This window comes from Amblyomma mixtum, chromosome 2, assembly GCF_055824585.1.
Source record: "Amblyomma mixtum isolate Tamu chromosome 2, ASM5582458v1, whole genome shotgun sequence".
In the NCBI taxonomy this organism is placed as follows: domain Eukaryota; kingdom Metazoa; phylum Arthropoda; class Arachnida; order Ixodida; family Ixodidae; genus Amblyomma; species Amblyomma mixtum.
The window spans coordinates 236,246,167-236,260,780 of NC_143013.1; the positions used below are offsets into that span (position 1 = coordinate 236,246,167).

Here is a 14,614-nt window from a genome sequence, read left to right on the forward strand (position 1 = left end):
CTAGCCACGCTCTGGGCTTGCCAACGCCTCGAGGTCACTAGCCTTTTTTAATGAGCTTCTCCGCATACGCCATAGCTGGCCGTATCATCATCTGGACGCTGGGGTAGGAATAATAGTAGTCCCTAGAGGGTTTTCCTCGGATCGCCCACTCAATGCCATCCGCGTAGCTGGAGTGCGGTCCGTTCAGGTTCAGGCCATTCAAGTTTGCCAAGTGACAGCCCCTGTACCACCAGGCTCCGCGATACGTGGCGGCGCAGTTTTCGCCTACCAGGTCGTAGTCTCGGTCGAAAGTCGTGAAGGCGAGGTCGTTGGTGTCGCTCAGCGCGTCCCAGCCTGCGTATTGTGCGGCACATTGGGCTGAGTGTCAGAGGGACGGTGAAAGTCAAACAGAGTATATCAGCTAATGTAGTCGCAAACAGCAATGAAAGTCACCCGTTTCATAATTCAGCGTGCTTTCGGACGCAATGACTTTGCCCCGTGCGCCGTTACAACTTTTACTTATTTACATGATGTAGGAAAAATAATTGGCATCTTTTTTTAAAAAAGTGTCTTGTTAACAAATATGGAACTGTTCAGATTTGGACGTCAGGGGTTCTTTTTCCTCTGTTCGTTAATTCTGCTTTCTCAGAAAACTGCCACAATTACAGAGCTAAGACCGAAGCGCAACGCAGTCCGTTTTCTCGGCAACCTTGGCAATACACCGCCGATATTAAAGACTTTAAATACATCCAGGCGTCTGCGATAACGGCCTCTCCGCTCATCAAGATGTAACACACGTGGCAGTTGAACTCTCACCTGGAGGCGTTCGATAATGATCGTGGGGAACTTTTATACCAAGCGTTATTAAAATAGGGACGAGGAAACACAACCAAAGAAAAACTATAAACAACAGGCAATCAACAGCAGATCATATCGTTTACAATAGCGAATGCAGATGGGCTCGCAGCGCTCAGAACGTGTCATGTCCATGCTGATGCATGCTGGTGCTGGGGCAGGAGAGACGGGAATGTCCGCACGCAGTGCTCGGCGCATCATCTAAGTTCACGGAAAGCCAGATCCTCCGGTGGCCCCTCAAAAGGACGCTATCCAGTGAATGAAATCGACTTGTTCACATGATATCTCATTGAAATATCTGGCGCCTGCCACGGCCCATGTGCAGGCGTGAGTTTGTCCCGCTGCCGCGTTGCCCCGTCCATTTTGTTTCTTTTACCGTGACAGCTGTTAATGCCAAGCTTTCAATTATTCGAGGTCGTAGTGACGGGCCCTGGTCGTCACGCATGGTGTCGTGACAAAGAGGCACTCTGATAGACAAGATTGCCAGTCTTGAAAGAATGACGAGATTCGTGATCGCATGCGATTCCCTCCTTACATCCCTGTCTATCAATACTTCTTTCAGACCGCAGACTCGTCTTAGATTAATCGGTCCATAAGCGACCATGCATGGCTTCTGCCTAATCTGAGCCCTCTAACTCCCTCTGGTTACTACGCACGGGTATACTCCATCACTATCGCCTAAACCCCGAAAGTTACGAAACACTCCGACTACCACTGGAATTTCACACTACCTCAGCCATCGCTAATTAACCGGTAAACTTCAGTATCCTCGGCGGTAGCGTACACCGTCAAGATATGATTATGTGACCGATCACGAGACGATCGTGGATTCATGGTCGCGTGACCTCTGACTTGTGCTAAGCACTTGGCTGCCTTCCCTCAGCAGTAGTTGGGGTACTCCTGGTTGCTGCCATATCTGTAGGTCCCAGATTTTATTAGACGGCTTAGACACTAGCAAAAGGCACGCAGCAACACTGCAGAAGCTCTCATTGAGCTCAGCGCTTTACGCTGCAGAACATAAACAGCTGCCATATTTTTATTTAGAAAATCGTACATGACTATTCATGCAAGAACAATCTCTGGATCGTTGACTTTCACGCTCCATTTACAGAGGTCAGTGTGACGTTTTCGCATTTCTTATGCTTCCACTTGAGAAAACCTGCGCTCAGTCGACTTCTGTCACGCTGGGACGTGTGTTTTCAAAAAAAAATTCGCCCATCCTGCCTGCTCAGTTTTTTCTTACATACTCTCCGTTGCGCTTCTTACGTCCTACTTGTGTGGCCAAGGGGCCTAAAATTCTTTCCTCTTTAGACCGTAACTTTAGTTGTCATTTCAATACTAAATGACGCCGGCGTTTCATTACGTACCAAGCGGACGCAGGAACCTTCCCATCCTCATCCTAAACAGGCCAGCCTCATTTTCGACCTTCACACTGTCGTAGTCAATAGCGACGGTGTCGTTGCCCTTCAGAATGACCCTCAGCTGCATCCTTTCCGGAAGCGTTGTCAGAGCATGCAACACCCTGTTGCCTGCAAAAAATCCAAAAGAACCAATTAATTCAGCGCGAAGTAGCAAAGAAAAGAGCGAAAATATTGCTTGAAGGAAACGGCGATGTATATAACAAACTGGTTTCCGATCAAGTCGTATGTATCACCGTGAACAACAACGTAACACATATATGGTCTGTTCTGAAAGTAGTAGGACTCATTTTTTTAAACAAAATTTATTCAAGAGATTAGTACAAACGATTACAATTTTTCAAGGTAGCACCCTTCCGCACCTACACGCTGCTGCCAATAAGTTTTACAGTTTTCGTACTCCTCCAGGAACGCCTGGACCGGAATGCTGTTTAGCTCCCTCGTCACGGCCTGTTAAACCACCTCTACCGATCCGTGATGTTTCCCCTCGAGCGTCGATTTTATTCTCGGGAATAGAAAAAAGTCTGGCGGGGCCAAGTCGAGGCTCTAGGGAGGCTGAGGCAGCGTTGCCGCCTTGTGCTGGGCAAAAAATCGGGGTCCTCATTCACATGATGAAGAAGATCCTACCGGTTGGCCTTTTCCTCCTCTGACAACAGTCCCGGCACCAACTTCGCGCACGCTTTCCTCATGGATAAGTTTTCTGTCACGATCTCAAATACTTGGGTTTGAGGAAGGCTCAAGTCATCAGCAATCATCCTGATACTCATTCTACGATCACTGTTAAGTAAATGTTTCACTCGCTACACATTTTCGTTGGTCTTGCTGGTCGAAGGGCGTATGGAGCGGTCGTCTTCCTCCACTCTTTCCTTACCTTCTCGGAACAGCTTGTGCCACTCAAAAAACACCTGATCTACCCATGGAAGCGTCACCGTAGGCCTCCTTAATCATGTCATGAGTCTCTTTGCCCGTTTTGCCAAGATTTACTCAAGATTTGATCGCGTATCGCTGATCCAGTAAACGCTCGACGATTCTGCGTGACGAGACGTTTCGACAGGGGTTCACAGTACAAGCGACCTCCTCTCTTCAACAGCCGAGTCCCGACTGGCGATTTTCCCCAGCATTCCCAATATCCCCTTTCAACGATCCTGCACGCACAGACCGCCTCTCGTCCGCCCGTTCGCCCAGGGAAAAACCAGTCCTACTACTTTCAGAACAGACCCTGTAGTTAGTGAACGGGAAAGCCACCTTGCGAAAAACAGGTTTGCCGCGCTGATTTATTCATCGAAAATATTTTTATTCAGGGTGGAAGTTTCCTGCAACGTATCAGCTGGCTTTTTCCGCCCTTCACCTTTTTAGCGGCATTAGTGCGTTGTGTATTCAGGCGATATTCTCAGCAGAGGTAGACGTCATTCATTTTGGCCTAAGGTTCACCATGGGCGGCTTGATGACCTGCAAGTTTGACGTCGTTCCTGTTAGAGAAACAATTATATCCCTGCCTCTCAAAACATCTTAGCAGCCACCCTGCGCTCAACTGCGCAGATGTGAAGAGGATACTTGCGATTTCGGTGATGTACAGTCGGGGACAAAAGTCTCCGGACCACGTCTTCCTCAAACGAAGCTTATAGCTCTACTATCAGTCAGCGGCTGGAGACTGCACTTGTGGAGATGAAAGAACAAAAATTTAACTTTTACCTCCACAAGTGTGGCCTCCAGCCGACGACCAATAGCAGTGCTATCGGCTTCGTTAGAGGAACACGTGGTCCGGAGACTTTTGTCCCCGACTGTACGCGCTCATGCGTACCGTGATTACAATGATGAAATCTATCGCTATTCGCGCGTCGGTGTCCCGCGTCACGAACGCACAGCAGTACAGGCCAGATCAGGTTGAAGTAGAGGGAGCCGCATCTCAAGATAAACGTGTGAGCAGCAGCGATTCTTTCCTGATCACCTTTTTATGTAGTGTATACAGAAGATTATCAATGATACACAAGGAGTCCTTGGGAGCCGTGCTGGCTTGGGTTATTGGTTTGGTTTATTGGGGTTTAACGTCCCAAAGCAACTGAGGCTATGAGAGACGCCGTAGCGAAGGGCTCCGGAAATTTCGAGCACCTGGGGTTCTTTAACGTGCACTGACATCGCACAGCACACGGGCCTCTCGAATTTCGCCTTCGAGAAATTCAGCCGCCGCGGCCGGGATCGAACCCGCGTCTTTCGGGCCAGCAGCCGAGCGCCGTAACCACTGAGCCACCGCGGCAGGGCTGGAGCCGTGCTGGCGGAATAAGTATTGTGCTCTTGCCCACATTCCGCTGGCCTCTCTGGAAACCAGCGCCGTGCGCCCGCCGTCGCGCAAAGCAAGCCCAGACTCTCATCGGACATGTCGCCGCTTGGAGCATGATGATGATGATGATGATGATATCCTTGGAGCATGAGTCATCCTGGCTCGCCGGCGCAGACCCTTCTTCCTTCTCCTCACTGTCGGCTCGAGATTGCTACGACCATAGTCCTTCAATGTTTTTTCCTGGTCACGAATCTCCGGCCAAAGTTTCCTATAGGGACAGCGCGCGCCGCTAGCGGCGCGGCTGTCGGCGAGGGGGCACGAGTGGCTGCGCGAGCCTTGCTCGCTGCGGCTGCTTTCCAGCCAACAGGCTCATATTCGCAGTTCTGCACACCTTTCCTGGACCGCACGAGCGTTATTAAGAAATATAGACCGAAAAGAGCAAGGGAAGTCTTCGAGGCACTAATCATTCAACAGAGAGGACAGAACTGCGTCAGCAAGCCATCCATTAAGCTACTTGACAAAGAAATTCGCTATCTAACTTTGTGACTTCTGCATGCACCTGCAATGACTGCACTTTATGTATCTGAGTGTCTGTACTGTTTATCTTTATGTTTTTGTGTTCTTACCTTCCGGATATATATATCGCTTCTGGCGGAATAAAAATCGAGTTGCTAGTAGCGCCTTGTGCTGTGTTGTTCTTCCTTCGTCCCGCGTCTAGCGCTGCTTTACTTACACATCAGAATCACAACAAATTTTTGTAGAAGTGCGCGTTTTGGCCAAACAGTGCCGGCGTGCGGTGGTGATATCAGGCAGCCCGTGTTACGTTCCAAAAGGCACTGATGGAGCTGTCAATGATTAAGTCGAGGTTGCGGCTTAATTACCTTATTTCATGCTCTACAAATGACTACAAAAACAAATATCTTCGGCATAGCTTTCTGACCGCAACAAAATCAAGTTCGCATGACACGGGAACGAGATCGTCTCATTTCCATATTTTTTATCCCTGTATTATTACAGCCGGTTGCTGCTTATGATTTATTCGCCGCTTTCCGCAAAATGCTTGTAGGTCACCACACGACACTCGACTGCCAGTTGTTTGCAGGTTTCTATTTTGAAACTTTTTTGGAGTGGCTAAACTAACATGGTTCGCTTGACTAACTGTAAGTGGCTACGGGTAGCGCCAGATATTGGCCTGTGTTGTTCCTTTCAAATTCTTACATTTCAATTGCCCTCAAGCGACAAGCGACAACACAAAGTAGGTGACCAGTCGATAAACTAAACAAATGGCAAGAAACACCAATAGTAACCAATAGGGTGAAGAAAGTGGGAGATGGTGGGACACAGAGAAAAGACCGTCTAACGCTTTCCGTCATTTAAACGATATCAAACGTGCCCAGAATGTCCCGCCGTGTTGACGCCGGCCTCACTCTATTAGTATGGCCCCTGAGCGGAAAACTAGGTGGACATCGAACAAATAAATGGGGTAAATAATCTTTCCAAAATGCGCTCTCCGGAGTTCGGTACTTCAACTATAATTCTTCCCCATTATTTTTTCTCTAGTTGTTGTTGGAAACTGCAGCTTATAGATTAAGGGCTGACAGGCAGCAAGCGATGCGTCACCGGTTTCAGTATCAAAGACAGCACTGACCAATAGCGATGGGGCAAAAAAAAAGATTGAGTAAAGAGCGGTTAAAAAATGCTGCCCCAAAGGGCATCTCCACTAAACTGCACGTCAAATAGAGGATGTTCAAAGTTAGACTTTACTGATTTTTTAAAAACATGCGAATCGCCGTACGCTAATGGCAGACGACTTAGACGAAGTGGGACAAAACTTTAGACATGCGTATCTCAGGGCACAGGCGTGTTACTAAAATTGTACAAATGGAATAGCCCTGAAAAGCAAATAAGTTCTCAATATAAATTTGCACGCTAATTTCAGGCAATAAAAAGTTAAAATGATTTTTAGCTAACTATTGAATTTATGCGGAGAATTAATACCCCAATTTGTGGCCGCTTGGCAGCATTACCAAGGAGCAAAAGCGGCATTAGCGTACGGCGATTCGCATGTTTTTAAAAAAAATCAGTCAGGTCTAAGTTTGAACACCCTGTGTATCGTACTTCAGTAGGATAAAACTTTAAATAGCAGCAGTTGGTAATAATGGGCCAAGGTCGGCGGCGTCCTATGTAACTCTGTTCACCAATAGGAATACTAAGCGGAAACAGATTTCCAATGTTTGCCTGCATTAAACAAGCCAGGGGCAACAAAATTTTTTAGCTCATAATGTTGTATGCTGGTTACCTTCTCTGCCATGTTTTGACTACTGACTACATTTTGTCGTGGCACAATTCTGTGCGAGGGTCGCTGAATGTGGGCGGAGCTTCCCTGCAGACTTAACTTGTATCCGACAATAAAGCGTTGTGCAAGCTATAGCTTTCCCCAGTAAATGTTAGCGGAACTCGCGAAGATATTAAAACCGAAACATAATGTAGCTCCTCGTAATGTAGCTCTTTTGCTCCTCGTCAGCGCAAGGGCTACCGGCGGCGCTGTAGTCACAATTTTGGCACCTGGTGCGAGGCGACGGAAGAAAACGCAGAGATCTGGCGATTCCAGATCTGAGCCGGCGCCGAAAATCCTCTCAGGTGTGGACCATTGAGTGCCGCAGAGAAAGCACGCGTCGGCAACGACCTCCGGATTCCTCTGCACTGCATGCTTTACTCGCCACAAGGAAGGATCAGTCCACTTTTGAGAAGGCAGCAACGTGGCTGCTCTCCCCGGACCAGCTGTAACCCTTTCCCATGGGGAGAGTTGGTGCGGCCGGCTGAATACGGCGATTAGATATGGGCTGGAAGATTTCATCAACCGTTCACTGTTTCTTCACATTTGCATCAGGAGGGCCCAATTCATATGTGCTTGAGTGTTTTGTCGCACTTTCGTGCCTGCGCCCAGTGACGATGCCGTTCAACGCGGCGTTACGCAACGCTGGGCAAGCACTGAGTTCGGGCTTAGTGCGCGTCTGCTGTGAGACACTTGTGGGCGACGTACTATCACTGTCAACTAACATTACTGCAACGAGAAGTTTGTTGTAAACCGTGCTATCACAGTCTGATGTGTACATGAACCACGCAGGCACTATCGAGAGAGCACGTCAGCAGCGAAACGTTCAACTGAAAACAATCCCGGCCTGTACACAGTGAATCCGTCTGTGGCTACTTGCAGTTGGAATAGTTCCACATTTGTAATTTCTGTTTTCTGGGGACAAACCAGAAAATGCTTTCACTCCCGGTGCAATTACGCGAACAACTTGCCCTCGGATATCAAGTAAACAGATGTCTATGTAATTTTTTTTATATTTTACGGCAGTTGAATAGTTCTCATCTATCTCTCTGTGTTTTTTTTTTCTGATAACGTTACAGCGCCTTGTCGGCCTAAATATACTGTCGTAAAAGATCTGGCAACTAGATCGTAAGTCTGGTGTAAAAAATTCCGTACCTATCCAGTATTCTTTGGCTGGATCCCCGAAACCCTTGGCGTACTCGGTCCAGTTTCGGAAGAAGTAATAGACACTGTTGCCGTACTGGCCCCTCTTCTGGATTACCTGCGTCACCGAGAAAGGGCACACATTTCAGACCGTGGCACTAGCGAACTCCCGAAGTAATTGTCATTTTTACTGAAGCGAGAACATGAAGTTTCTGCGACGACGAGATCTTCAGAATCTGCTCCCTACCACAGTGACATCTACTTTTGGATTCGATGAACAATATTTCCAAACTGTGCGAATGAAACTCATGTCAAGTATTTAGTAACCACACTGCCTATGTCATGCTTGATCGAATAGTAATATGACGCGCCAGGACGTCACAATTACTAATTGCATTTTTAATCTGAAACGAAGAACTTATGGCTATTATCAAGGCATTTTGAATTTATTTAGCTTCTGAGAAGAAATTTACGCCTTCGTATTTGGAGGAGTTATACCCGTGCCACACGCGCACAAGAAATGGCAGTAAATGCTTAAGGCCTTAAGTTTGTTAATGACATTATTTTTGGAGTTGGTGCTACACGTCCACATTTAATGCCATTATCGAAAGTGGCGATGACGATAACGCTTGCAAGGTGGTCAAAAGTTTCATCTGAATATAAACATTCCTAATGAGTATAATATATCGGGAATGTTGTTCAAATGTAATGTGAAAACGACTTTCCAGAAAATACGGCTGTTCCTGCTTTACAAGTCGAAAAAGTAGCCATAAACTCACATGTCAGCACATAAGTCGAGAGTACCTGTCAATAAGGCTGGTTAAAATGGCTCTCTTTGCAACGAAAATGCGATATAGATGCCTCATCTGACTGAAAGTTAAGAATCAACCATTTCCTACTGGCTAGGAAGTTGTTACTAACAAAGCTGCACGCTTTTCTGCGTGTGGAATGGGAACGAGAGTACACATTGCACGGGCGAATGAGTTGTGGCGAACTCAGTAGGTCGCGAATGGCAGTAAGGCTAATGCCATTAAATTTATGCGTGTGGCACCACACGAATGCCATTAAACTTAAGGCAGTAAGCACTTAATGGCATTAAATCTGTCCGTGTGGCACGGGTATTACACCGGATGTTTTTTTTTTTTGTTTGGAAGGCCCAAAATTATACAAAAGTAGGGTTTTTGAGGTAAAGAGAAGACCTTTGGGGCATAGTAATGCCAGTGCTGACGGACGTCAAAAAGCAGGGTAGTAGCGCTAACTTGTAAAGTGATAAACTGAATTTTAATAGTAAACGTTTACCTACTTCCTACAGCCACCTGATTGTAATCAGAGATTTTTAGCTGCCCGTTAGTAAAAGCCACAAGAGTTTCTAGAACTTTGAAAACGTGATTACCATGGCTGCTGCTTCTCGACTAATTTGTCCCATTTCCCGCGCCATTTCAAAACCGTGCGCTTGCAAGTGGGCTCAAAACGACGTCACTCATAGCACGACTCTTCCAGACGGGCCTGCCACGTGTCAATCTCAGCACCGCTCGCGTTGGAGTGCTCTCCGCTCCTGCCACTTCTGTGCTCTGACGCGGGTGGGGCAGAGGATGTCACGTGTGTCACGCAGTGTCGCAACTTGATTGACATCGCTCTGCGCCATTCCGCAGCAGAAATGGATGGCCCAAATTAGTCGATCCACAGCGATGAGGTGATCATCTTTTCAAAATTCTAGAAATTTATATGGCTATTGCTAACGCCGGCAAAAAATCTTTGGTTGAAATCAGTCGTCTCTCAGCAATAGGCAAAAAAGTGAACTATCTCTATTGAGTTGATCACTTTACTAGTTAACATGATTAGCAAGTTTATTGACGGCTGCCAACTGTTTACCTCAAAAACCTTATTTTTAAAAATTTTGGAGCTTCTAAAATAAAACACCAGGTATATATTATCCAAAAGATATCAGCGAAACGTTTTTGAGGATGTGCATTTGGAATGTTCTCAGTCCGCTCTCTCTTTTCTGCAAGTGTATAGGTCCGTGACCCCCTTGCTTTCAGTCTCTGTTCATTTCCTAGATTTCCATTTACAACTACAATGGCATTATGCTAGCAGAAATGCACTGGCTTGCATTGACTGCGCTCTAGGTGTCCTGATACCGGTACAACAATTTCTGCAAGACATGGGGTTTTAGCGCGAGAGCGTTAAGGATCACGTTCAGGGGAAAACCCAGCGCGATCTTCGTCGGCGGCGGCGTCGTGAGCGAAATATCACCAGAACAAGTGATCCGCCAGCCTCCTAGGTCACGCAACCTTGTGACGTCATCACAAGCTGCCCAACGGGGCTGGCGGCAACCTGCATACCGGATTGTCACCAAACTGCCCACTATGGCAGGTGGCAGTTATATCAATGATTGGCCGCGAGGTGTTGCTCGGGAAGAGCAACCTAGGTCTCAGAAGATCCACTGATGGTTTTTGACCTATAGTTTAACCGGCGCACCGCTGCGTCAAAAGCGGTATGAGGGCCTGTGGTAATGTAAAGCAGATAACTACGAATTCCGTATATGCGTTCGTGTAGGCAGAACCTAGGTGACAGAGAACGAGTACTTACGCGGGAGGAATTCCTGATGCTATCGCCCTGTAAAAGCTTGGGTTAACCGTTATGTGGTGGTACATTAAGAGAAAACAGCGTCGGTGTCTGCGAAGTGATACTCAAAGAGGACCCCAGGCTGCTGAAGGGACCCATCAGCGCAATCGTGTCATACCATTAAGGTGGAACTGAAGTGTGCCCTCAAGTTTTGAACCTGCGGGTAAATTTGCCAGCACAATCAGGAATGCTGCTGTTTAAGCAGTGCAGGTTCAAGTAATCTCGCCCCTCCCCCGTCCGCCAAAAACCAGCGCTTGACAACTCGCAATAAGCGACATTAATTAATCAAACTTCGAACACCACCTGAGTCTACCTCAAGATCGCCGCCAGGCTTCACCTACCGTCCATCCCCCGCCATCCATCTCCATGTCGCAGTGCACAACAGTCCCCATGGGATCTTTCGGATTCGGAAAGATGGTGTAGAGACCGCTTGTCCTCTGTCCTCCACGCAGTAGGTCTGTGCAGTGCCGTGGTCTTATGGTCACTGCGAAGGACATCGCTTTATGTAATAGGGCGACAGTTCCCTTGTGCCTTTTAATCAAGACACTGTCCAAAATTCGGTGTATTTAGAGGATTTCCCAAGAAACGAATAAAGGCACAGGTTTCTAAAGGTATAGCTACCTCGCACGATATCTAGAAAAAGCAAATAACTTCACATCCCACATCAACCGCTATAAAAAGGGCCCTTTTTCATACAAAACTTCACTTGCCATTCTCGTGGTGCTTGTAAACGTGCGCAGTGTCCAATACGACTGCGGCTCAAAAAGCTGTGAGCCTAAAAGAGAAGCAAGAATCCGAACCCAAGGGTTTATTTTTATCAGCCGCCAACGAACATGTACCGCTTGACTGTTGACGCACTTGATGGCGCCAACGCACTTGACACATCGGTCCCCAAGTGATTTAATCACTAAAGAATAAAATATTTCTTGAACCTTTGGAAATAGTGTTCAATGGCGACTTCAAGCTCATCATCAACGGGAAATCGCTGCCCTCAAAGGCCGTTCTTGAAAGTGGAATCGCTAAGAAGTCAGAACATTAAGCCGTAGCGCAAACAGAACATTAATTGTGGGCGCCTTCGAGTACGCTATCTCGTACAGCGTCTTGAGCTACGTGGGGTGTTCATGTTGCGGGTATCGTCATGAAACAGTGAAAACTGTGCTGAAATTTCCTAAGCTTGCATTTTTGATGGCCTGGGAACTCTAAAGCTGCGCTTGGCCATAATAGGCGTCTCTCACATTTGTCTCGGCTGGTCGGTAATCAATCAGCAGAACACCGTCCCCATCCCAAGAAACTGCCACCTTGATCCCTCCAGGTGGAACTCTCATGAAAATAACGGACGCGAAAGTAATTTTCTGTCCTGTCGCGCCACGTTGCTTGCTTCAGGTGCCGTACTGGTAGATTTCACGCTCGATCAACCACCACACGCACCATCGTCGCCAAAAGTAACCGATCAGCGGGGTTTGTTTCTCAATCGGGCAGCGGTGCGCTTTTGGCAGCATTTAAACTGGACATCCGTGTAAGCTAAGGAGATCCTGCGTCCTCACTTTCCGCGACATTTCGTCCGTAAGAGTGCCGTTAGGTCTCCACAATTCGCTGAGTAGCAAACCCCGTTGCTCGGTTGCTTTTGGCTGAGCGTTACAGTAGCTCTCATTACTTTCCATGAAGACTAACAATTCATCCCAACATTAACTTTCAATTTTCTTCTCTTCATACTTCACTATTTGGCTCCCAGCTCGAACACACCATAGATCGACTCGAATGTCAATCCCGCGTCCAGCTCCTTTCTACGGGTACAGCACTAATACTTAGTTCCGCAGCAACCCTTAGATTCGTCACGCTCTTATTGCTGGTGATCGTCACTTGCTCTGCTGTACACTACGTCAGTGGCGGCTTAATTGGCAGTCTGTCCCACGGAAATTCCTTCGGAGTCACCCTCAATGCCTAAACGAATGTGCTGCCCGCAGTTAACTGCATACGAGGGCATGCAGTTCTCCCATTTCTACGCGCTCCGTGCTTGCAGCAATGATTCCCTCTTCACCCAAACATGTGGCTATGGTACACCACAGGACGCCTCTTTTAGTACTGTAAGCAGTAATAATCCCATATGGGAGTAAATTACTTATCCCTTAGCGTGGGACCGTATGCGATACGCCGTTTTTTTCCTAGAGTATCTCATTTAGCTGCTTAAAAATTTTTATGCGTTGCATATTGCAATCACTCAGTTCAGCCCTTGGGCGCGGCCGGGCAGCCACCATTGACCTTTAGTGCAACCACGTGACGTGACGTGACGACAGCCGGAGGAAAAGCTGGGCCCCAACTCGCGCGGTCGCGCGCGGCCGCAGCCACCACCTGACTCCCGCTCCTCCCGCTAGGGGCGCCGCGCAATATGCAACGCATTCTTGGCTTAACCAAGCTAAGCCTGGGCATCTTTTTTTTTTACAGGAGCTCAAAATAAAAGTATTCCTCCCCATAGAATAGGAACACAAGCATGGCAGGATGTGTGTGCGTCCTCATTCATTGCGTATTCTCCCAGGCATCCTAGGAGCGACAAAACGAAGAGGAATTGGCTAGGGCAGCCTGCGTGCGACTCGTTAGATAACTGTTTCTGAATCATCACAACGTCCAGCCTGCTCTATTGGTTACCTATTTTTTTTTTTGCCAAGAAATGGCGCCATTTCGCACATAGCTTTTATTTTTAGCTCCCAGTCACACTTGAATGGACTCGCGTTTATTTTTACTCAACTTGAAGGACTCCGTGAATCATTCTTAACACTTCATAAGACTTAATTTCTGCATACCAGTTTTAGAGTTCGTTCAAAATACAGTAACGGCACACGCCAGAAATACTAAAAACTACACAAATCTACCAACAAATTGCCTCTTTGTGTATTAGAGGTCTCATTGCATGCATTTTATGTATAGGCTGTAGTACACAGAATTCTGAAAACGCGGCTCGCAAGAGTGCTTATGACACTGCTAACCATCGAAAAAGTTTTTTTTTTCATTAATAGTGAAAAAATTTGCTTCCGCATTTCTTGCAAAAACATCTTACCAATCAGCAGCAGCGGTATCACGTTCTAAAAGAGTCACGCTAAAAGAACTCTGTACCAGTCGTTGTGTATCGAGAGGATCAATGTTAGACGCCTAAACTTACTTTTAATATTTGCCAACTCTTTCGCCAGTTCTTGGACGCGGTTCTCCGCATTTGCAATAGAGGGGCTGTCTGCGGCCGCGAAAGGTGTTGCAAACGGTGCCACACAGACCAGGAGCACGCTGATGTAGATGCTGAAACTCGAAGTCATTCTCGCTGAAGTCAGAGGGCTCGACGTTTTCTTTTTACTGACGGGCAGTTCCTAGAAGGCAGCCTCTTGAGCTGAAATAGCCAAGAAGATAACGCCATTTCAGAACGGTTTTTGTTGCCTCGGTGGTCTTGACTATAAACTGAGAACTGAGAACAAAGTTATTCAGAACACCATGGTTCATATATACACTGTCAAGCCTTGTATATTTAGTCAAGCAATCAACAGGTACCGACGTTACAGTGCGATTTCGAATTCCACGTTACCACATCACATTAACTCGGAGAGAAGAAAAGATGCGGCAACGGGGCAATCCAGTCATCTGCTTGCCCTAGCCACTTTGATGATGCAAGCTGACTCGAAATGACGCTCTACCTTGCCCACTGTAGGGTAGTCTGATTGTAGCATGTGTTACCGCGCTATTTTGTCAGCGAGAAAAAAAAATGGCTGAGGCTTAGCTAAGGTTAAGCCTAGTCAGATGCGAAGCTTCTCGTTCAAATCAGCCCTGCTTCTAGGCGGCATCCCAACACCTGACCGCCTCGTAAGTGCCCGGAGAGCGAGGCAAGCTCAGCTTTATACCGCTGCTGTAGCGTCACGTGGTCAGCTGCAGCGCCTCTGATGTGGAGCCTCCCCCGCCGCGGCCGACCGCGAGCCGGCAGCCCATCTCTCCTCTGCTGTGACG

At 47.4% G+C, this 14,614-nt stretch overlaps 1 pseudogene; it reads right to left on the reverse strand.

The window, feature by feature from the left end:
- Positions 1 to 13,935, reverse strand: LOC149363017 (techylectin-5A-like; annotated as a pseudogene).
- Between the last annotated feature and the right edge of the window lie 679 nt (positions 13,936 to 14,614).